The sequence below is a fragment of the Emys orbicularis genome, chromosome 3 (assembly GCF_028017835.1).
Source record: "Emys orbicularis isolate rEmyOrb1 chromosome 3, rEmyOrb1.hap1, whole genome shotgun sequence".
NCBI lineage: Eukaryota > Metazoa > Chordata > Testudines > Emydidae > Emys > Emys orbicularis.
This window is the reverse complement of record NC_088685.1, coordinates 182,344,595-182,369,063: the sequence shown is the minus strand read 5'-3', so window position 1 is coordinate 182,369,063 and position 24,469 is coordinate 182,344,595. Positions and strand designations below refer to the sequence as shown.

The 24,469-nt window shown below is 41.4% G+C and overlaps 1 protein-coding gene across 2 annotated transcripts in view; it reads right to left on the bottom strand.

The window, feature by feature from the left end:
- Positions 1-24,469, bottom strand: part of MSH2 (mutS homolog 2) — a 97,239-nt gene that overhangs the window by 57,558 nt on the left and 15,212 nt on the right. The window lies entirely within an intron of this gene.

Here is a 24,469-nt window from a genome sequence, read left to right as displayed (position 1 = left end):
TACTCCCACAAAAACACAAAAGAAGTCCTCCAGCAAAATTAGGGAAGACAAGATTTGCCATTCCTAATATTTCTAATAAGCAGGAAAAAAGCCACTTTGAACACAAAACAAAATTTAAGCCTTCTTTACAAAACAAAGCAGCAAAACAAGGACACAATCCCCTTTTTGGAAAATCCTTTTCAGTTCAATTAAGATGTATAGCAACTGGAAGATAATTACTAACTTCACCTTTGTATTTTAATTACTCAACCAACATTATTTACTTTCCCAAATTACTATCCGTGTTTCAAAGCTTTTACTGAACCTTAATCTGCAAAAGTGCTGTTTCTTCCAAGATTTAATTTCATAATAGCTTAACTGCATTCACATATAAAGAATTAGTCTGACTGACACTTCAACTGTGTAAAGTTAGCATGCCCACTGACAAGTTTATTATTGTCACACTAGTCTTCATTTAAAGTGTGACCAATTAAAAATGTACTCATACAAGACAGTTAGAAAACCAGCAAGCATTTTCCATCCTCTTTTATCAGCACAATATCTGGGAACAAGAAAATGAAATTCCAAAAAGCAGCTCCCTCCTCTTTTTTTTTCCCATTTTTGAAATTTTGTAAAAATATGTCAAATATTCTTAATGGGCTGTAAAGCCAGCAGAGGTTCTGCCATCTTATGACAAGTGATGGAGTACTGGGTTATATTTTTCCACTATACAAGGTAATATAGTATCTATCAGTTTCTTTTGAGAATAGTTTTTACTGTAGTATTTGTCACTCCATTGGCATCTTTACATATTTTGTATATTCTTGCATTTGCAATGAAAAAACAAACAACAACAACTATTTTTCCTCCCTGTACCCTGACCTATTCATTGGTCACATTAATAATCTATTAGGTATAATTCTTTGCTCTAACATGTTTGAGCTATGTAACATTTTATTTATATTACGTAGGAGAGAGTTGAGCTACTTATAGGGACCCGATATTGAAACGTAATGCAGCTGTCCTAGATTCTTGTTAAATCATATCAACATGTGGACAGTGACTAGGCTTCAACATTAATACTGCTTTAGGAGGCATGTGGGAGGAGGAAGGAACAGAACTTTCACTGTATTACTGCTATTGCTTTGTAGGCTCGCAACAGACTATAATGGTTTGAATTACATATTAATAGGTATCTTTGCAGCTAGCAGTATTAGAAATGTCACTTTCTTAAATAAAGCTTAGCTTCTAGAGCAAGGTCTGCTGGGAAACCCAAGGACTAAGGAATATAAGTTTTTATTAGGGCTGTCGATTAATCACAGTTAACACACGTGATTGACTCAAAAAAAGTAAACGTGATTAATTGCACTGTTAAACAATAGAATACCAATTGAAATTTATTAAATATTTTTAGATGTTCTTCCACATTTTCAAATATATCAATTTCAATTATACACTTTGTATCCTGTGTTGTAGTGCTCACTTTATATTACAAATATTTGCACTGTAAAAATGGTAAACAAAAGAAATAGTATTTTTCAATTCACTTCATACAAGTAGTATAGTGCAGTCTCTTTATCATGAAAGTGCAACTTACAAATATAGGGTTTTTTGTTACATAACTGCACTCAAAAACAAAACAATGTCAAACTTTAGAGCCTACAACTCCACTCAGTCCTACTTCCTGTTCAACCAATCGCTAAGAGAAACACGTTTGTTTACATTTATGGGAGATAATCCTGCCCACTTCTGAGTTACATCACCTGAAAGTGAGAATAGGCATTCGCATGGCACTATTGTAGCTGGCGTCACAAGATATTTATGTGCCAGATGAGTTACAGATTCATGTGTCTCACATGCTTCGGCCACAATTCCAGAGGACATGCTTCCATGCTGAAGACGCTCGTAAAAAAATAATAATGCGTTAATTAAATTGGTGACTGAGCTCCTGGGGGGAGAATTGTATGTGTCCTGCTCTGTTTTACCCGCATTCTGCTATATATTTCATGTTATAGCAGTCTCGGATAATGTCCCAGCACATGTTAGTTTGCAGTGAAAGTGTTCTTAAAATTTGACAAAATGCAAAGGTTTAAGAATCTGAAATGCCTTCCAAAATCTGAGAGGGACGAGGCGTGCAGGGCTTTTTGTACATAATTCTACATTTGTAAATTCAACTTTCATGATAAAGAGATTGCACTACAGTATTTGTATTAGGTGAACTGAAAATTACAATTTATTTTGTTTTTTACAGTGCAAATATTTGTAATCAAAAATAAATACAAAGTGAGCACTGTACACTTTGTATTCTGTGTTGTAATTGAAATCAATATAATTGAAAATGTAGAAAACATCCAAAAATATTTAAATAAATGGTATTCTATAGTTTAACAGCATGATTAATCGTGCAATTAATCGTGATTAACTTTTAAAATCGCAATTAACTTTTTTAATCGCGCGATTAATTGTGATTAATTTTTTTTATCGCTTGACAGCCCTAGTTTTTATATTTGAAGATTTCAATGCAGACATTTTTGTGCTGTACAAAGCGTTCTATCCAGACTGTTCCTATAAAGCCAAAGTGTTATATTGAACCTACTGAACAAAATCAATGAGCCACTTTGAGGAATACATCTTAACCTTCATTTCTATTTCTTGACTCAACTATTACTCTTCATAAATTTAGGCCACTAGACTATAAATGAGGACAAGCTCTTCGATATCCTGGAAAGGGGTGTGTCAGGGGAAGTTGGTACACATTTTTTATTTAGAAGCAAATTTTTTTCCCCCCCAAACCAGGTTATTAAAAACTTAAGCACGTAGCCAGAGATCATATAACAGGGATTGGCAACCTTTCGCATGTGGCCCGCCAGGGTAAGCCCCCTGGTGGGCCGGGTCGGTTTGTTTACCTGCTGCGTCCGCAGGTTCGGCCGATCACGGCTCCCACTGTCCGCGGTTCGCCATTCCAGGCCAATGGGGGCTGCGGGAAGCAGGCCGAGGAATGTGCTGGCCGCGGCTTCTTGCAGCCCCCATTGACCTGGAACGGCCAAACGCAGCAAGTGGGAGCCGCAATCGGCCTAACCTGCGGACGCGGCAGGTAAACAAACCGGCCCGGCCCACCAGGGGGCTTACCCTGGCGTGCTGAAAGTTGCCGATCCCTGTCATAGAATATCAGGGTTGGAAGGGACCTCAGGAGGTCATCTAGTCCAACCCCCTGCTCAAAGCAGGGCCAATCCCCAACTAAATCATTCCAGCCAGGGCTTTGTCAGGCCTGACCTTAAAAACCTCTAAGAAAGGAGATTCCACCACCTCCCTAGGTAACCCATTCCAGCGCTTCACCTCCCTCCTAGTGAAAAAGTTTTTCCTAATATCCAACCTAAACTGCCCCCACTGCAACTTGAGATCATTACTTCTTGTTCTGTCATCTGCTACCATTGAGAACAGCCTAGATCCATCCTCTTTGTAACCCCCGTTCAGTTAGTTGAAAGCAGCTATCAAATCCTCCCTCATTCTTCTCTTCTGCAGACTAAATAATCCCAGTTCCCTCAGCCTCTCCTCATAAGTCATGTGCTCCAGCCCCCTAATCATTTTTGTTGCCCTCAGCTGAACTCTTTCCAATTTTTCCATATCCTTCTTGTAGTGGGGGGCCCAAAACTGGACATAGTACTCCAGATGAGGCCTTACCAATGTCAAATAGAGGGGAATGATCATGTCTCCCTCGATCTGCTGGCAATGCTCCTACTTATACAGCCCAAAATGCCGTTAGCCTTCTTGGCAACAAGGGCACACTGTTCACTCATATCCAGCTTCTCATTCACTTTTCTGCAGAACTGCTGCAGAACTCGGTCCCTAGTCTGTAGCAGTGCATGGGATTCTTCCGCCCTAAGTGCAGGTCTCTGCACTTGTCCTTGTTGAACCTCAGATTTCTTTTGGCCCAATCCTCTAATTTGCCAAGGTCCCTCTGTATCCTATCCCTATCCTCCAGCATATCTACCACTCAGTGGTTTGAGCATTGGCCTGCTGAACCCAGGGTTGAGAGTTTAATCCTTGAGGGGTCCATTTAGGGATCTGGGGCAAAAGTCTGTCTGGGGATTGGTCCTGCTTTGAGCAGGGGGTTGGACTAGATCTCCTGAGGTCCCTTCCAACCCTGATATTGTATGACTCCTTTCCCCCTCATGTTATTCTCCCAGGGGATCCTGCCCATCAGTTCCCTGAGGGAGTCAGTCTGCTTTTCTGAAGTCCAGGGTCCATATTCTGCTGCTCTCCTTTCTTCCTTTTGTCAGGATCCTGAACTCACCCATCTCATGGTCACTCCCTCCAAGGTTCCCAGAGATAGTGGGAAGTAGACTGGGAGCCATTAAGGTCTCTTTGTTAAATCTATGTCACTACTCTAAGAATTAACCTGACTTGCTATAATGACAAAGTCTGAGTAGACAGAACTCAAAACAAACATTTTCATATGCATTAATCTGGAAGCTGTCAGCTTTGGCTTAATGCTGAACTTTTCTTCATAAAAGCCACCATTAAGGACACAAGTAAGGGTATGAGATAGATACACTAATCGGTCCTTTTACAAGAGGTAAAAAATACCTGCTTAAGTCAAAACTGAAAACTAATTTGATGATTTTATCCTAGTGTCACAAGTGTAAACATGACAAAGTTATAAACCACTACACAATGCTATATGACTTTTGTCCTACTTGCATTACTATTTGGAACATAGGATACCCCTATGGATCAGACCAAAGGTCCATGTAGTCCAATATCCTGTCTGATAGCAGCTAGTACAGATACTAAAGAGAAAGGTGTAAGGACCCCATAGTAGGCAGATCTGCCCCTTACATTAGGTCTTATCTTTGTCTCCGGTAGACCCAGGGAGGTTCCCCTGCTGCCACCTCTATCTGAGGGGCAAAGGGTGGCCTTGATCCCCTACTACTATTCCCAGGGGGAAGAAGGGATCCCCATGCTGCTGCCCCAGCCTCTTGGAAAAGCAGGGAAGGGGAATTCTGCCACTGTTACTCCTAATGGGGGCAGGGCCGTGGCATGGGGCAGATGTGTCTAGGGTCTTTGATTGCCTTAATCTGCTCCTGGGTAAAAACTAAACTGTGCACGTCTCAAAGAGCAGCACTGCCCCCACACAAAGGTTCCACAGCCAACATTTTTAAGTGAAGATTTCTGGATTTCAATAACGATCTACATTTTAGGATAGATTGTTCAAGTGGATGGACATTACTCTGATCCAGATGAGAGAACAGTGTTCAGGCACAATGGAAAAGTGGAAAGTAGGACATAGAGTCTCCCACTAAGGGTATGCCTACACAACTTAAGTTGACTTAACTTTGTAATGTCAGCATACAGCTGCCGCAGTAATTCAGTCGGTTGTGCATGTCCACACTACACTCCTTGTGTCGGCAGTGTGCGTTCTCATTAGCAGTGCCTGCATCGATGCAGAGAGCAGTGCACTGTGGGAAGATATCCCACTGTGCAACTCACCACCATCTAGCGCAGGATGTTTTGGGAAGTGTTTGCAATGCCTCATGGGGGCAGAAAATTCACGCAAGGGTGACTGGGAACATGGGGTGAATGACCCATGATGCAGCCTGTCCCCGCCCCTAAGTTTATCTACATCCCATAATATTTCATGCCTCTTTTCAGAAGCCGACCAAACCTGCACATCCGCCATCTCTAGGCATGGATCCTGCACAGCTCTACACTACTGTGGTGATCATGGAGAACACAATGCACCAGCCTGATCCTGCAGCATTTCCAGAGCTGCTATGCAGAAGATGACAATTCCTTTCAAGTAGCCTTGCTGGAAGCCATGGAAAGAAACAATTCCTGGTTGGCAATTGCGGAGCAGCTGAACACGGTGGAGCACTGGCTCTGATCCTGAGAAACAAGCATTGACTGGTGGGATCGCATTGTGAAGCATGTATGGAATAAGGAGCAGTGGCTGCAGAACTCTCAGATGTGCAAGGCCACTTTCCTGGAGCTGTGTGCAGAACTTGCCTCAGCTGTCAAGCGCAGCGGCACCAAAACGAGGGCTGCCCTGATGGTGGAGAAGCGAGTGGTGATTGCTCTGTGGAAGCCTGTGACGCCAGACTGTTATCAATCAGTTGACAATCAATTTGGCATTGGGAAATCCACCATGGGGGCTGCTGTGACCCAAGTATGCAGAGCCACTAATTGCCTTCTGCTAAGGAGGACTGTGACTCTGGGCAATGTTCAAGTCATAGTGGATCGTTTTGCTGCGATGGGGTTCCCAACTGCGGTAGGGTGCAATAGGGTGCATATCCCGATCTTGGCACCAGACCATCTTGCCACAGAGTACATCAACAGAAAGGGCTACTTTTCTATAGTGTTGAAAGCATTGGTGGAACACCGGGGACGTTTTACAGACAAACGCAGGATGGTCCAGGAAGGTGCATGACACACATCTTTAAGAACATGTTCAGAAAGCTACAAGCAGGGACTTTCTTTCTGGACCACAAAAATCACCATTGGAAATGTTGAAATGCCAATAATGATCCTGGGAGACCCAGCCTACCCCTTACTCCCATGGCTCATGAAGCCAGACACCTCGACAGCAGTAAGGAGCGCTTCAACATCAGGCTCAGCAGGTGCAGAGTGACTGTTGAATGTGCCTTTGGCCGTTTGAAGAGGCCCTGGCACGATCTATTCGCCAAATTAGACTTCAGTAAAAATATAGATCTCCCCATAGTTATGGCTGCCTGCTGTGCACTTCATAATATCTGGGAAGCAAAGGGGGAGACGTTTCCACTGGCATGGAGGGAGGAGGTGGATTGGCTGGCCGCCGATTTTGAGCAGCCAGATACCAGGGCTATAAGAAGAGCTCAACAGGGGAGCTATATGGTTCAGGGAGGCTTTTAATAATAAGCCACAGTTGATTTTCTATGTTGTGCCTGCCAATGTGTTTTTAGCACGCTGGTCTGAACCTTGCTGTGAGTGCTGTGTAGGTAGTAATATAACCTTGCAAATGCACCTATTGCTATTGACTCAGAATATCACACACACACACACACACACACACACACACACCCTTTCTCCCTGTGCTTTGAATAAAGATGAATTCAATTTCCATAAATGGACTTTTAGTGCAAATATATGCAAACAAATATATGTACAACAGAAAAACTTTACCAATACAGGGGACTGAATGTTCTTTCCCCTTCCAAGTTAATTTTCTTTTACAAACACATACACACCTTGCCTATCCCTGGTTGGGATAGGGTAGCAGCCCCCGACACGACATGGAATGTGTGTGTGGGGGGGGGGAGGGGAGGAGAATAGGATGGTGCTGGAATGTAGTTTGACAGGCTATCGGGGGAGGTGAGCTTGAATGTGTTGCGCCTGAAGGTTAACCAGACTCCTCAGCATGTCTGTTTGTTCTTCAGAAGCACCATCATCTCCCGCTGCACATCACACTCCTTCTCCTGAGCTTTCCTTCTGTCCTCAATGTCCCTGTCCATTTCATCCAAGGGAGTGATCCTCCACACCCTCTGCTCAGTGTCCGCTGCTCCAGAGATTTGTCATCCCGAGTTCTCTTCTTTCTTCTCCTTATCTGGCTCAGACACTGCTGCTGTGGAAGGAGAGGGGAAGGCCACATTTGCAGCTGCAAAAGAGACAATGCACAGAGGTGCCATTGTGAGTGCATAGTCAAGGTATATGGAAGACTTGCTATGTTGAAATCACTCCCTAATCCATGCAAGTTTAAAACAGTACATTTTCACTTCAATCAGGTATTCATAGACTGTGTTGGCTATCCCAGCCATGGTGAGTATGGCCCATGGAGGGAGGCGGTAAGCTTGCACAAGCCGGGGGTGAGGGGGTGGAGGGGGAAGCAGCCACACAAGCACTAGTGTTTGAGGTTCAGGCAACTGAACTGATTTACTGGCACCATTCCCCACAGGCAGCCGTAACTTTAGCTGATCTCACTCCTGAGGGTAATGGAGGCAGAAAGGGAACAGCTGCTGCACGTGTCCAGTTAGAGACCAGGTCTGTATGCTGCTGGCCTGTGTGCTGCAATGATGCCTGCCGAATTAATTGCTGAGTGGCATGGGAAAATGTCCTACCGCGGTGGCAGAAATAAGGCTGCCCTCCCCAGAACCTTTGGCAATGGATTGCTGAGTTCCTCCAGGAAAGTCTCCTTAAGATCTCTATGGAGGATTCACGAGACATCATGGTGCTCAAACAAAATATTTCGCAGGGCCACCTCTGCCTAACTGAGCTGGGCAATGAGAAGCAGATAACCAGCGGAGGTAGAGTGGCTATTTCACCACCTCTTGTAATAAATAAAAACTAGTAAATGAGACGATGTGTCCCCGCAAGATCAATGCAAAACCAAGTACTTACCAGAGGTTCAGTCCCCAGCATCACGCTCGCCCATGCTAAAGTGCTGCAACTAGCTGGACTGCTCCAGGGTTAAAAACAGCTCCTGGCTTGCCATGACACTGGATCCCCGGTCGCCTGTCCCGCATTTGTGTCCTCAGGTTTGACTGTGGTGGCCCGTGATTCTGACTCCTTCGATGTATCCGCAGAGTTCTTGGGAGTGGTGGTGGGGTCACCGCAGAGGACAGCATGTTACTCCTTGTAACAGCAGCATGTCTGCGGTACCATACCAGAGTGACTGCTTGCCTCCTGGCCTTCTGGTATGCCTGCTGCAGCGCCTTGGCTTTCATGCTGCACTACTGCGGATCCCTCTTGTAGCCCTTCTCCCCCATGCCCCAAGCGATCTGCTTGTAGATGTCCACATTTCTACAGCTGGATCTGAACTGTGCCTGCACAGCCTCTTCTCCCAAGAGACCCAGAAGATCCACCACTTCCTGTACACTCCAGGCAGGTTCACATTTGGAGCTTGTAGCTGGCATGCTCGGCAGTTGCTAGGTGAGCTCTCCATGTCGAACAAACAGTACATGGAATTTAAAAAATGTGTAGGCCATTATAAGGGATGGGGCTCGTTTCTGCACACTTGGCCGCTGGGCAGCGGAGCTCAAAAAACGGTGAACAGAGTGGTCACAATGGGGCATTGTGGGATGCCTTCTGGAGGCCACTTAAGTCGATGCAAGCAGCGCAGTGTCTTCACAACCACTGCGTTGATCTAACTCATGGAGATGGTGGTAAGTCGATGTAGCAGGAGACTTACATTAGCGGGAGAAACATTGTAGTGTAGATGCTGACATAATTAGGTTGACATAAGCCACCTTGCATTGACTTAACTTTGTAGTGTAGACCAGGCCTCAGAGGGGGAGGGCAGGTGAAAGCATGCTTCTCACCACAGAACTAGGGAAACAATTTTGATTTAACAGGAAAGGGTACTAAACAGAGAATTCATGTCCTGCATTGGTACCTAGCTCATGGTTTATTTGCCTTTAGTAAAAGGACAGAATTAAGAATGTTTTTTTGTTTTTGTTTTGTTTTGTTTTGTTTTTAATACAGCCTTCAAGTCACATTAGTCCATTAAGGAAAACTGAAGTCATTCTCCCTGAATTTAGAAAGGGCTTTCAGCCCCATTCTTTCACAGTCTTTTCCTCTCACTAGTCCAAACTAATTTTTTCTATTTTGAATATCAATAGATACTAATCTTACTGATTTCCTTTAGAGATCTACATCTCCACTTTTTTGGCAGAACTCAACTGCTACCATTTCACCCGTTCCTACAAACCACGACTCTGATGTACCACTACAAAATCATGAGTAATTTAAACACAGAACACCATGAAAAGACTTGATTAATTCAGTATGCTTATTTCCATGTCTTTCTATGGCTTGTCTCTATTGAGATGAGGTCTGTAAGCTTCTCCCTACACACACAGATTGCTTCCTCTGTTGTTATGCCAATGGACCTTTTTTAATTACAATTTTGATGGTATCAGACTCAATGCTGACATAACAGGCATACCTGTTAGTACCTTTCAACACAATTTCTAAGCTTTTATAGTTTGATATAAGGTTTCCTAAGTTGACAGGAAAGCATTAAGCAATACGGATATGTATGCAAACCGAATTACAGAATCACAAGGTTAAAAAGACTGCCTACAGAAATAAAGATATATCTGTAGTAATGGATTCTTGGTTTTTTTTGCTTGAATGTAAAGCAGCAAGTGTGGAAGTGTCTGGTAAAAAAATGCCCAACATTCATTAATAGGTTTGACATGGGTAGATAAAAACTGGTGATTTAAAAAAGAAAATCACATCAGATTTTTTAAATTTAAGTCAGACTTTAAACACACTTTTAAAAAAATAAGCCTATTTAAAATTAAATTTGAAATTATGACAACCTATGTTAAGACTTAAAATTATTATAATCTATTAAAACAATTTAAACACAGCAAAAATAAGCAATACGCGTTTGCTGCTAAGTTCTGAAGAAAGTCAAACCACTGAACTGTTTGAAGTCATTGGCCAAGCTCGGGTTTTTTGAAGTGTTAGACAGCTTTTGATAGTAGTAGCCTCTTCTGCAGGTGTAAAGGGACTATTTTCTTCATTGCAATATATTCAACTAGCTTAATGATTAGTTCATTCAAAGCTAAGAAGGCAATAGGAGTTGAAAAAGCAGAAAAGCTTGTTTTTCCTCATACAATCTATGTACAATTAGGTATTAGAGGATGAGCTCTTCTAGCTCTAAAATCTTGAATGACATGGTGACCAGAAACAATCACTTCAATTAACTAACTACAGATAATACTGTCTTTGTTTAGTAAATCACTAACTTTTAAATACACAACATATTTTGATCAATTTATCTATCCACAACATTTAACAAATTAAAATGCGGTTTGTGCATTTCCATCCAAACAGAGCTTGACACAAACCACATTAAGCATCTAATAAATAAGAAACACAACATTGACTATTTCTAACACAATAAAAAAAAGTTAAAGAATCTGAATAAAATGTATGTAAAGCTATATAATTGCTTAAATGTGCATAGAAATAGTGATTGTTGTGGTTAGCAAAAAGTACCTAATCTTGTATAAAGGCTATGTTTAGCTACAAGTCAACATGTTTTAATGGTTACCAACCAATGAGAATGAACTTTTCTTTAGGAAAAGTAAAAATGGAAAAAAAATTGAAATTAATTTAAATCAAGATTTCTTACTTGCTGATTGAAATCATGATTAAAATCAGTGATTTTAATTGCTTTGATTTAGATCAACCTATCCTGGCCATGATACTAGAGATCAAGTGGTTAGGGCACTACCCTGGATCGCATGAGACCTAGGTTCAAATTCCCTGCTTCACCACAGGCTTCCTGTATGACCTTGGATAAGTCACAATCTCTCTGTGCCTCCATTTCCATTTGATAACTATACCTCCCTACCTCCCTACCTCACATGGGCGTGGTGAGGATACATACAATCAAGACTGAGGTGCTCAGATACCACAGTACTGGGGAGAAGGGGGGTTCCCATATAATTATTTACATAGAATAGACAATTTAGTTACCTATACACCATAATGATCTGAAAGCAATCAAAAGAATGGAAAGGGGGGGGGATAAAGAGATGGGAAAGAAATGGTCACAACTTTGCAATAACGATGAAAAGTCTACAAGTCATAGTAGAATACCATATTCAAATACCAGTTAAAGTAAGGATCTATTGCAAAAATGCTGCAACCCTATAAAGAATAGCACCATGGGGACATTTGTTCCCGAGTAAGAGTGTCTAAACATGAAGTTATTCTGGAATACCTAACTGGTTTAAAGTCACACACTACCTTAATCCGAAACAATTTTCAAGTGTAGACCAGCTCTTTAAAGCAGAAATCCTTGATGTCAGCCAATTTTGCTACAACCACTCCAGCCTAAGCAGAATATACACCTCTACCCTAATATAACGCGACCCGATATAACACGAATTCGGATATAACGCGGTAAAGCAGCGCTCCGGTGGATCAAAGCAAGTTCGATATAACGTGGTTTCACCTATAACACGGTAAGATTTTTTGGCTCCTGAGGACAGCATTATATCGGGGTAGAGGTGTACTGCTTTACAGAGGATTTCCTTCTCCTTCAGCTTCAAGATCCTCCAGCAATTGCTGAGGGTGAAGAGAAGTCCTGCCACTACCCCCAGTTTAAAGTGGGGACCTTCTACCAGGGAGGCCTACTCTGTTATAGTGAAACTCTACAAGTGTCAATCCTCATGCCCTGGGGAAATCCAAACTAATCTGGTTTCACATACAACATCTCTGTTGACCCCTGGCACGCCCTCTCCACAAATTCACCACTGACCCTACGCAGTTGGACCTCACTGAATCAGCTGTAATACGAGCCCCATACCCACCTATGGGCAAAATATTAACCCCACTAGCTCCCTCTACTGAGGTTTTTTTGGGGGGGAGGGCGGCTATGAAACGCTTTCACTATGAAAGCGTTCTTCTGTACCGGTCTCAACTTTGAACTTTTGTTGGTAGTTGTGAATTTTACTCATATTACTATCTCCTTAGATCTTGAGAAATGAAAAGGGAGAGCTAGTAAGGGACCAAAATTCACATATCACTAGTACAACACTAAAAAACTAATTTTTATGTTATACTAATGCCTAAAGGCCCCAAATGAGGACAGGGGCCCCATTGTGCCAAGTGCCATATGAACAAGTGAGACAGTCCCTGCTCCACAGAGCTTGCAGACTATACAGAGGATTAAAATCAATACAAGTTGCAGAAGGCATTTGAGGATAATTTCATGAAAAACAATACAATTTTTGAATTCCCAAAATAGACAGAGGGGCTAGTGCAACAGGTACAATCTAAGGGACGGAGCCTGCAAACTCTTACTCACAGAAAACGCCCCAATGAAACCAAATATTTAAGTCAGTGGGACTACTTGCCAACATATGGGTTTGCAGAAACTGGCAACGACTCGGAAATGGAGCCTGAGTCCTCAAGTATTTATGCAGCCTTATCTAATGCACCTTCCCAACTTTAGTAGAATAACTGCACTGTGGTAACTTGAGGATTTTAATTTTTTGTTGGAAAGCAATGAAGCGGTTTCTCACCCATGTTAATGCTAAAATGCTATGCTAGATCCTATACCCAAAAGCAGATTCTTCATAATTTTACCATTTAAGGCCCCCCCCAATCTGGTGATTGTCATCATAGAGGTTTAAGAAATGCCACACCAGGATACATTTACATACCTTAATATAAGAAATCTTGGCTTGAGTTCTGTTTTAGTTTTAAGTTCACTTGTGCTTATGCTTTCATAAGCCATAACAACAAAATGTTACAACCAAACACTCAGTTTCTAAAACAAATCTTAATTTTTGTGTTTTATTCAGTGCTGCTGTGTTTGGGTTCCCAACACACCAGGTAGAAGTTTAAATAAAACACTGCTGCTAAATATCAGGGGGTGGCCGTGTTAGTCTGTATCCACAAAAACAACAAGGAGTCCGGTGCACCTTAAAGACTAACAGATTTATTTGGGCATAAGATTTCATGGGTAAAAAATCCACTTCTTCAGATGCATGGAGTGAAAATTACAGATGCAGGCATTATTATACTGACACATGAAGAGAAGGGAGTTACCTTACCAGTGTTGACAGGGCCAATTCAATCAGGGTGGATGTAGTCCACTCCCAGTAATTGGAGGAGTGTCAATGCCAGGAGAGGGAAAGTTGCTTTTGTAGTGAGCCAGCCACTCCCAGTCCCTATTCAAGCCCAAATTAATGGTTTTAAGAACATAAGTGATCTCTCTCCTGCCATCCATCTCCACCCTCTGACAAACAGAGGCTAGGGATACCATTCCTTACCCATCCTGGCTAATAGCCATTAATGGATTTAACCTCCATGAATGTATCTAGTTCTCTTTTAAACCCTGTTATAGTCCTAGACTTCACAACCTCCTCAGGCAAGGAGTTCCACAAGTTGACAGTGCGCTGTCTGAAGAACTACTTCCTTTTATTTGTTTTAAACCTGCTGCCCATTCATTTCATTTGGTGGCCCCTAGCTCTTATATTATGGGAACAAGTAAATAACTTTTCCTTATTCACTTTCTCCACACCACTCATGATTTTATATACCTCTATCATATCCCCCCTTAATCTCCTTTATTCCAAGCTGAAAAGTCCTAGCCTCTTTAATCTCTCCTCATATGGGACCCATTTCAAACCCCTAATCATTTTAGTTGCCCTTCTCTGAACATTTTCTAATGCCAGTATATCTTAAATTTAAATTTGCAAATTAATTTTAGTTCTGCAGTTTCTCTTTGAAGTCTGTTTTAGAAGTTTTTTTGTTCAAGTATGGCTACTTTTAAATCTGTTACAGAATGTCCAGGGAGATTGAAGTGTTCTCCTACTGGCTTTTGTATGTTACCATTCCTGATGTCCGATTTGTGTCCTTTTATTCTTTTACGTAGAGACCGTCCAGTTTGGCCAATGTACATGGCAGAAGGATACATCTAAACTGAGCACAATTTCCTTGTCCTGATTGGAATAGTGATCCTTGCCAGTTTTGGTTGGACCTATTCCTGGAGGTTTCATCACATGACAATCTTTAATTAAAGATTAATCTTTAATTCCTGGAGATTCCAGGACAGTCCTGGAGGACTGGCAACCCTATGCTTGAGGTCAGACTGTGGTAACCGACTTTTTATAATTTACTTGTCCAACATAGAATCTCAGGGTTGGAAGAGACCTCAGGAGGTCATCTAGTCCAACCCCCTGCTCAAAGCAGGACCAACACCAACTAAATCACCCCAGCCAAGGCTTTGTCAAGTCGGGCTTTAAAAACCTGTAAGAATGAAGATTCCACCACCTCCCTAGGTAACCCATTCCATTCCAGTGGATTTAAGGGTTTTTTTACACCCTTGCAATTAAGTGGTTAATACTTTCAGCTCTCATGTCAATAGTAAGTATGGCAGACTGAATGAGGGTTATTCTTTATACTGGCATGACTTTGCCATAAGCTAGTTCTTTCAAACATGACTTACCTCAGAACACTGCATTTCTGCTGAGCTATCAGCAAATATCACAAACTATTACATGGACTCACTGCAGCTGCACCCAACCAATTTTTTTTGAGAGTCATCCAGAAATAGACTTAAATATAGTCTTATAAAACATCTTGGCTGTTTTACTTTGCTATTTAATCACTCTACAAACAGAAAAACCAGCACAGAGAATGAACACATGTCCAGTAGTTATACTTCTGAACAAGCAGTATACACCAAGCTTACATGTTGGATCCCAATGCGCTTTACAAACATCAATGTATCTGCAGACTATACACAAGGATAGTTTTATTTGCCATTAAACTGTAGTCAGTTTGCTGGGTGGACTGGGGTGAATATACTGCAAGTGTTTTAACAGCACAAAGCAACACTTACTGAGAATAGTCCATTCCAGGCCATTTTGTCCATTATCATCCCAACAGTTAAATTTATAAAACATGAGAATCTAAAGTCACAGAGATGTGTAATGGGGAAGGAAAAAAAAAAAAAAAAAAAAAAGCAGATTCGTAGACAAATGGCACATTTACAAAAATTTCAGAGACAGCAGCCCTGCCTCTTTCATAGGAATGCCGATTGGAATTACTGAAAGGAATATTAGGAGCAACACACAGCCCTTTCCTTTTGGTCCTATCTCCCAAAGGAGAGATGCACCAACACATAAATTGCTATAATACACGCTACATGGGGCTCCATTTTGGGAATATTTGGAAAATGAAGTTTGTGCAGAATGCTACAGCCCATGTATTAAGTAGAGTTCTCAGATGCACCTCTTTCCAGTGCTCCAGGATCTGCACAGGCTTCTGATAAGCTTCCAGGTAGAATTCAAGTAGTCTGTTTTAATCTATGAAGCAGCATTGCATCTCCCATCCTGTCAGCCATCCACTCATTCCCCCCTATTGCTACTGCTCCCCATTCCTGACCATTTCATGCAGCTTCGTGTCCTTCTGAAAAAACAAACTCCGGAGTAAAGTCAAGTGATCACTACTCCTCTGCAGTATGTTTTCCCTTTCCCACCATCTGAAGAAAGTCTAGTATTCCTAGTCCTTATTTGATGTCAAATTTGTATGTAATATATAAAATAGCCTTCCTATGGGAGCATTTTCAGCACGTACACATGCAACTGATTTAATGCTGCTTGCAGGTTAACACTTTTGTTTCAGATGACAGAACATTTTTTAAACTAGTAAGCTTTGTCATCCTGCCGTAAGTGTCAAAACCCATTATATCCTTCTCTATGGGCAGATCTGCCAAATCTTAACTTCTCTTATTGGTCAACGTTGCACTCTCTAACCTAAAGGTTTCTTAGTTAGTGGATGCTAAGGTGTTAGGACTATTGGAAACTATACTTCTGATCAGTATTACTCTTTATACCAGATTGGGATCTGAAGTTGAACCAAGCTATTTCACTTCCTTCTTTGCTCCCTTACCCCCAACTCAACTATGAACGTACTTCGCATACCTACATTTTTACTTTGAACAGTTCAAAATTACCTGGAAATATTACTTTCGCTATCCAATTTGGATTGGAATATTGATTGTATCAATCATACATAAATGGGGACTTGATCATGTTATTATGGCTGTGGGAGGCTTCGTTCCTGTCCCATACACTTTAAAACCAATACACAAATTTTAAAAGATTGCTTAATATCCCAAATCAGTAATCATTTAGTCTTAAATGATGACCTGCAAAGGATTTTTGTAAATACAAGTTGTAACAAAACACCAGTCTTAGACCTGTATGTAGAAGCTATTTTCTACACAGAAAAAAAAAGTATGAAAAGCAACAATACAAGCAAAAAAATCACTACAATTTTGTGTGTGACGCCAATAGATTTTATACCATTATTCTGTGACACCACTACTACACAGGGTGCTGGAACAATTTGTATAGTGAGTGCTGAGAGCCACTGAACCAAAATGTAAACCCTGTATATGATGGAAACCACTTCAAGCCAAGGGGAAGCAGTCCTTAAATATTATCTAAGGTTTTGTGCTTTGAAATAAGTTTCTCTAATTTCTGATTGAGTTTGGAGTCTCCAGCAGAGGGCAACATTGCTATTTACACAAAAGGCTTAAAAAAAAAAAAAAAAAAAAAAACCAGTCTCATGCAGTATTTACAATATAGTATCAATTAGCTATTTGTTGAGTACTTTCAAGACAAAAACACTTGAGTATTCGTTCTCTACTAAGCAGGGCTGGCTCCAGGGTTTTTGCCGCCCCAAGCAGCAAAAAATAAATAAATAAATAAATAAATAAAAGCCAGCCGCGATCGCAATCTGCGGTGCTCTACCGCCGCTGCTTCAGTCTTCGGCGGCGGGTCCCTCACTCCCTCTGGGAGCGAGGGACCCGCCGCCGAAGAGCCGGATGTGCCGCCCCTCTCCATTGGCCGCCCCAAGCACCTGCTTGCTGGGCTGGTGCCTGGAGCCGGCCCTGCTACTAACGTTACTTATTTTAAGTCTTTATGCCAACAACTGAGAATACTGTTTTCTAAATATCCTAAAATTGTCCATGTAGAGTGTATCAGAATGTTGCCTCTAAGACTTTAGAAAGCTAAAACCAAGTTTCATTAGTGCTGACAAAATTCTTCAGTATGCACTAACTAACAGAACCCACCACTAAAGATAAAGTTATTATATTGTGGCTATAGATTGACATGTAAATACTTATGAAAGTAAAAGAAAATTGTATGAAGCTTAAGTCTCTCAAGTTGTGCATCCTTACTTCAGGGCTGAACTTGTACAGAGCAGTTTCTCAGTTCACTCTAAAGCGCCTTAATGTGTTGGCCCATGTTTTTTGTGAATGTATACATGTACATACAAATGACTGTGGGAAAATAGGTAGTCTTACAACCTATAGTGGGGTTGCTCAGCCAGTCTGCACCTTGGTAAATAAAGTTCCCTTCTAGAAGCATTACCATAGAACAATTTGTGCAATTTAGGACTCCACAATTTTCCTAGAAGCTTTCTAGACGGTCCAAGTTCTTCCCACAAAATTCTCCTGCCATTCCCCACACACTTGCTCAAGGCTTTGATCCAAACTGTCTTAAGTTAGATAAAATTCTTCAGAACTTGCACTCCTCGTTTAGCATGCTACTTACTACAAGGTCACCACTATTTCCCCAGCTCATGACTGAAATTCCCAGTGCTTCTGTAGTATGCAACGTCCTCTCCCCATTTTCAGGGAATGCCACTAGAATGATATATGAAAAGTCAAGGAAAGACGACTTAACTAGCTTATGGAAAACAACTTTGAAACACGAAGCAAGGTAACAGAGCAAAGAAAACGTATGCACTAATAAATCAGGAATTGGGTGTTTAAAGTATGCTATTTTAGGTGTGGAGTTTGAAACTATGGGTTTGTGACACTGCAAAAATCATTAACTCCAGCCCATCCACTGTAGCTTCTGTGACTGTAATCTGAAGGTAATTCAGTTTCAGTGATTCAGTATACATTATAATGTATTAGCATACATAATTTATGTATGCTAATACATTATATATTGTCCGTTGGGACGCGACAATCAATCCCCGAATCGACGCTCTTACTCCACCAGCGAAGGTGGGAGTAAGCGCCGTCGACGGGAAGCCGCAGAGGTCGATTTTGCCACCGTCCCTACAGCGGGGTAAGTCGGCTGCGATACGTCGAATTCAGCTACGCTATTCGCGTAGCTGAATTTGCGTATCTTAAATCGACCCCCCCCCTGTAGTGAAGACGTAGCCTAAGTCAGAGCAGGATGGAAGCAGCAGTCTAGGAACTGGCTGTGGTGAGAAACCCAAACAAGCTTGGGAGCTGGGGTCAGAAGCAGCCTGTCGCTGGCAAGGAGGCCAGTGGTAGCCACAACAGGCAGACACTCTGGAGCAGCTTGCAAACAAGGCGGCTGTACAGGAAGGTCCAAACAAGGTAGACAATGGAACTGAACTCTGGCTGGGAAGGGGGGAAATCTGCAGGCTAGTGTGTGATGCCACCTGGAAGGAAGAAACATACCTACTGCTGGAGCGCCCCCAGCCGATGGCACTGGAACCAGGTAGACACTGAGCCAAGCTCCCCCCACTTTTTTTTTTAACATGGATGTAGTTTGGGGGGGAGGTAAGGGACAGTGTTGCCCCCCCCAAACTGCAAGCCTCGGGCAGGTGTTGCCTTGTGCGGCTCCCCCAGCACAAAGCACAGCCCCTGCGGGCGCCAATCCATACCAACCCAAGGCTTGCAGTTTGGAGGGACAACAAAGCCACAAAGCGCAGCCCCTGTTGGCACTACTCTGCGCCTGCCCCAGGCTTGCAGTTTGGGGGGGCAACCCAGCCCCCCCACTCCCAAACTACACCCATGTTTAAAAGTGGGGCACGTCCCCCAGCCCTCCCAGTTCCAGCACCGGTGCCCCCCCCCCCACACACACTTTTACAAAGGTTCTGGCACCCAGCCCTGTCCCTCTCCAGCTCCATTCCAGCGCTTGGGGGTTAAAGGGCCCTTGAGATGGCTGTGTGTGGGGAGGGACCACAGCATCCCCTGAACCCAGGGCAGTCACCCACCCATAAGGTCAGCCCTGCCCCCCCATACCATGTGACCCTCGGGTCTGCGCTGCCCGCTGCTCTCCAGCTACCCTGCTCTGAAAACAGCACCTCCGTCAACAGCAACGCAGAATGGTGGCAATACGTGACACCTCCCCCCCCAGGTGTAAATACCTGAAACCCTGAAATTTCACAGTCTTATGACTGCGAAATTGACCAAAATGGACCGGGAATTTGGTAGGGTCCTAACCAAATGATATTCTTCAGTGGATAAGAGAATGAAAGGTCTGGGAGAAGAAAGCAGCAGCTAACTTCTTGGTTCACAGTGTTAGGCTCCTCTACACATTTGAACAGTGAGCTTGATTTCTGACATCTCAATAAGCAGGAACATATTTAAATCACAGTTTCTTTATCAAAATGTAAAAACCAGTCATTTCCTACATCAACTCTGATTCCTCCAATGATACGATACAAAGCAAACAATCTCAGAACATTCTTGTTGGTAGAGCCCTGAAAAGCCACAGATATCCACTTTATATGTGCAGATATCCACATCTGCCGATGCGGATATCTGTGGATCATTTTTGCGGATCGCCAATCGGACGTGGATACAAATTTTATATCCACACAGGGCTCTACTTGTTGGGCTACTTTCCAATCCCAGTACTCTACTACTATAGAATCATAGAATATTAGGGTTAGAAGAGGCCTCAGGAGCTCATCTAGTCCAATCCCCTGCTCAAAGCAGGATCAACACCAAGTAAATCATCCCAGCCAGGGCTTTGCCAAGCTGGGCCTTAAAAACCTCTAAGGACGGAGATTCCACCACCTCCCTAGGTAATCCATTCCAGCACTTCATCACCCTCCTAGTGAAATAGTGTTTCCTAATATCCAACCTAGACCTCCCCCACTGCAACTCGAGACCATTGCTTCTTGTTCTGTCATCTGCCACCACTGAGAACAGCTGAGCTCCATCCTCTTTGGAACCCCCCTTCAGGTAGTTGAAGGCTGCTATCAAATCCCCCCTCCCTCTTCTCTTCTGCAGACTAAACAATCCCAGTTTCCTCAGCCTCTCCTCAAAGGTCATGTGCCCCAGCCCCCTAATCATTTTTGTTGCCCTCTGCTGGACTCTCTCCAATTTGTCCACATCCTTTCTGTAGTGGGGGGGGGGGGGACCAAAACTGGACAGTACTCCAGGTGTGGCCTCACCAGTGCCGAACAGAGGGGAATAATCGCGTTCCTCGATCTGCTGGCAATGCTCCTACTAATGCAGCCCAATATGCCATTGGCCTTCTTGGCAACAAAGGCACACTGCTGACTCATATCCAGCTTCTCATCCACTGTAATCCCCAGGGCCTTTTCTGCAGAACGTTCTGTAGAACATCCATAATTAAACAGTATGCACTACGTAGGTCAGGCTCCCTATACTGGTGTATTGACATGTAAATTGCAAGATTTAGAAAATTATTTTATATTAGGCACTTAGATACCTGCTTTTTATGGAAATGAAAGCCTTCATTCCAACCTTCCTTTCTCCAAAAAGTCTTCAATAAAACTAATTTCTTACTGAGGATAGAGGATGGGGGGGAAAAGGTATTTAAAATTTGTGTTTATCTGGGTTTCCAGACTACTATAATAAAGTATTTCTTAAACAACTTTATTATGCACAAGGCAGGCAGAAATGTAGCAGCTTGCCTGTGTAGTAACATTGTTAATGTTCCTATTGTTAGTTAACTATTCCCATTCTCAGTCAATTCTCCCAGGAGCATTAAACCTGTAAAAGTTTTAAGGCCCCTCACTGCCAGAGTGATGTAAAGAAGCCTTATTATAAATGACAGTAAGGGAATCCTCAGCTAGGAAGATCTATGTGCTTTATCATTTTTTCCCTGTGCCAAAGTGGCACAATGGGATTAAATTACCGCTCAGGATTTAATTTACAGACCCATTAAAAAAAAAAAAAAAAAGACTTTGAAGGCAAATAAAACATTTACCAAGCAGTCAATAAAACGTCAGGACAATCAGAACCAAGCACTTCCCGAAGTACCCAGCCAGGTCCAGGACAATGATTATCAAAACTAGGACTTTCATGTGTGAAAGTTTGAACAATTTAAAATTACATTCTACTTTTTTTTTTGGCGCTGTTTGATGTTCTGTAATTTAAATGAAAATCCAGGACTATAACTGGAATGCAGAGTATTAGTTACCAAGTGGTTGTAACTTAACTTTCATGTGTTTAGGAAATGCTGAATAGTTATTGTAGTTTAACTAAATTACCAAAACAACTGAAACTGGTGTGATTATATTACATTATTTTGACAAATAAAATATGCAGAATTTTGAATTTTTTGGGCGCAGAATCCCCCCAGGAGTAATGTCTAATTCAAACAATAAAAATAGTTATTGATGGAATAACAGTTGTGCAGTCTTTATCACTGAAAATTTGTATAAATTACCAAGGAAATGTAAGCTACCCCCACTATACTATGAACCAGGTACAATAATACAAACTAGTTTAACATTGAATTATATAACTCATTTAACTTATGAAATCACCAACTAATACTGACTGCTGTGGGCAGTACTGCTGAACAGCGTAAAAGCAGAGAGATTGTTGCCATCATATTTAGGATTAAAATGAAGTGCCTTCAGTTTCACATTGAATATCGAACAATTCAAACACATGAAACTATTAGTTGTGAATGAGAGTTATTGAGTGGAAGGCAGTTTCCTGTTAAGAAAGGAAACACCTAAATGACGTTTGCCTAAATATGTTCATGACAGAACAAAGAACTGCATAACAATCTTATTAGCAGTTTTAAAAACATTTTTCATATAACAAAACAGTGAAGACACTTTATTCTCCATAATTACAATAAAAAACAAGCCGCAAAGTACTGTACAGTAATTAGCCAGTTTATCATTTCACATATTGAAACTGCCCCACCCTAAACTCTTCAAGAGAAATCCTGAACTGGTTGAAACTGGTTCTCAATATCATACTTTTCTAGGACTTCTGGTGATTTGTGCCAGTTTTCATTTAGGTAAATACTAAAGCATCACAGAATCATAACTAGATTCTTCAAACTCCTGAGACAGTTTAGAGAAACAGGTTTGCAAAGAAGTGTCATAGAAACACCTGTATTACTAAACAAAAAACACTTTTAGAATTGAGTTTTAATAATCTAAATTCATTTCTCCAAGAATAGTTGCGTTCCTTTGTTTTTTACTCTTTGCACTTCACTGAGCTTGTACAATTTAACAACAAACTAACCAGATTCAGATTCTGGTTTTACTGCACTAGCACAATGTTTTCATATGTATATTGCAAATCCTACAGGAGAATGTTTACATACATTTGTCCATAGATTTAAAAATAATTTCATGAAAATGTTTCTATCAGGACTTATAAAAATTAAAAGTAGTCTAGATTCAACTACTTGTCAGTGTCCTATTAACTGTTGTTTATGATATTCAAGCTTTCATCCAGTGTTGATTAAATAGACCGGTTGCAATAATCTACAAACTATGCAGGGCTCCTATTCCTTTACATTAAATGAATGAGCTCAAATTTGTAATCACGAAGAACACCATGACAGAAAGCAATTACCTTTGAATGATTACTGATTACTATTTGAACACATAGTTAAGTCATTCAGCCTTTAAAAGGTTAACTGGAGACTTTTGTCATTCAAGGAGGGGGTTCAAAGTCTGTTTTAGTTCCTGATTTGTCAGAAACAAATCTTAAGCAAAGCCTCAATATTTTTTTTAAAGTTATTATACCTTAACCTTGGAAGGCTGAGAACAAAAGAAGAGGGGCAGTATGATGTCACTTCTCACTAGTCTATTAAAGATGTGTGAAATTTTTATCACAAATCCTAAAAGCCAGACAAAAAACCTGACAGTTTCAGCAAGTTCCTCTTTTATTTTGTTTGAACCTCAAACTCAGGCACAGAACACTGTGGGTGGAAAAAGAGGAAAAAAGGTTTGCTTGAATTTCTGAAATGAAGCCCGTGAGTTTCATACAGTTCTACTAGCAATTAGCTTTTACCGGCTACTGAAGTGATGGCATGAGAACCCTGTACTGAGCAATGCTAGAACAGGAAATCTCAATGAAAGTCTGCTTATTCTTCAATATTGATTGGGTATGGACATGTTGTGGTACCTATTTAGGCTATAAGGCTTTTTAAGAAAAAGACAACTCAATCTTATTTACTTTTGTACAAAATATCAAACAAGAGGACAGGTCAGGACAATGTACACTTTAACTCAGAGTTTGGGGCTTTAAGCTAAAAGTTTCATTTATTTGTTTCTGGCACACAATCAAAAATACTAAATGTTTAAAATGTTCCATTTACATCTTTCATGAAAATACTATTGAAAGCATAACAAAATTAGAAGTGCTGAGGGTCATACTAAGGATGGTCAAGTCTACTTGGATAAATTAACAGGGTTTCCCACCTAAGTTAAATCAGATTGGGTATCTAATTTCTGGACCAAAGTAGTTTGGATAAGTGTGGATAAGCAAACAGCTTTCAGGCACACATCCAACCCAAACATTGATACGTGTTCCTTGGGCAAACTACTGGTTTTAAAAGGAGTTGCTGTTCAAAATTAAATTTCTCAGCACTTGCAATTGTTTATCCCCTAGAATATTACAGCACAACCAAATTAATACAGGTAAAATCACTTGACAATTTTAAAAAGTTAAATCCATGTGTAGCACATGCAAAAATTAAAATCAGTGATTTGTAGAGGACAGTCATAAAAGTAACTGGTTTGATTTGTTTTGTGCTAGGCTGATGAAGCTTTTGTTTAGTGTTTTTTTTTTTGTTTTGTTTTTTAAACATTTGAAGTCCATGTCTTAAACTTTGGTTTTAGTAGCAAAAACCAACTAACGAAAATGTAAGTGACCCTGAAGCAACTTTTAGAATACAGTAACTCCTCACTTAACCTCGTAGTTATGTTCCCGAAAAATGCTACTTTAAGTGAAACGATGTTAAGCAAATCCAATTTCCCC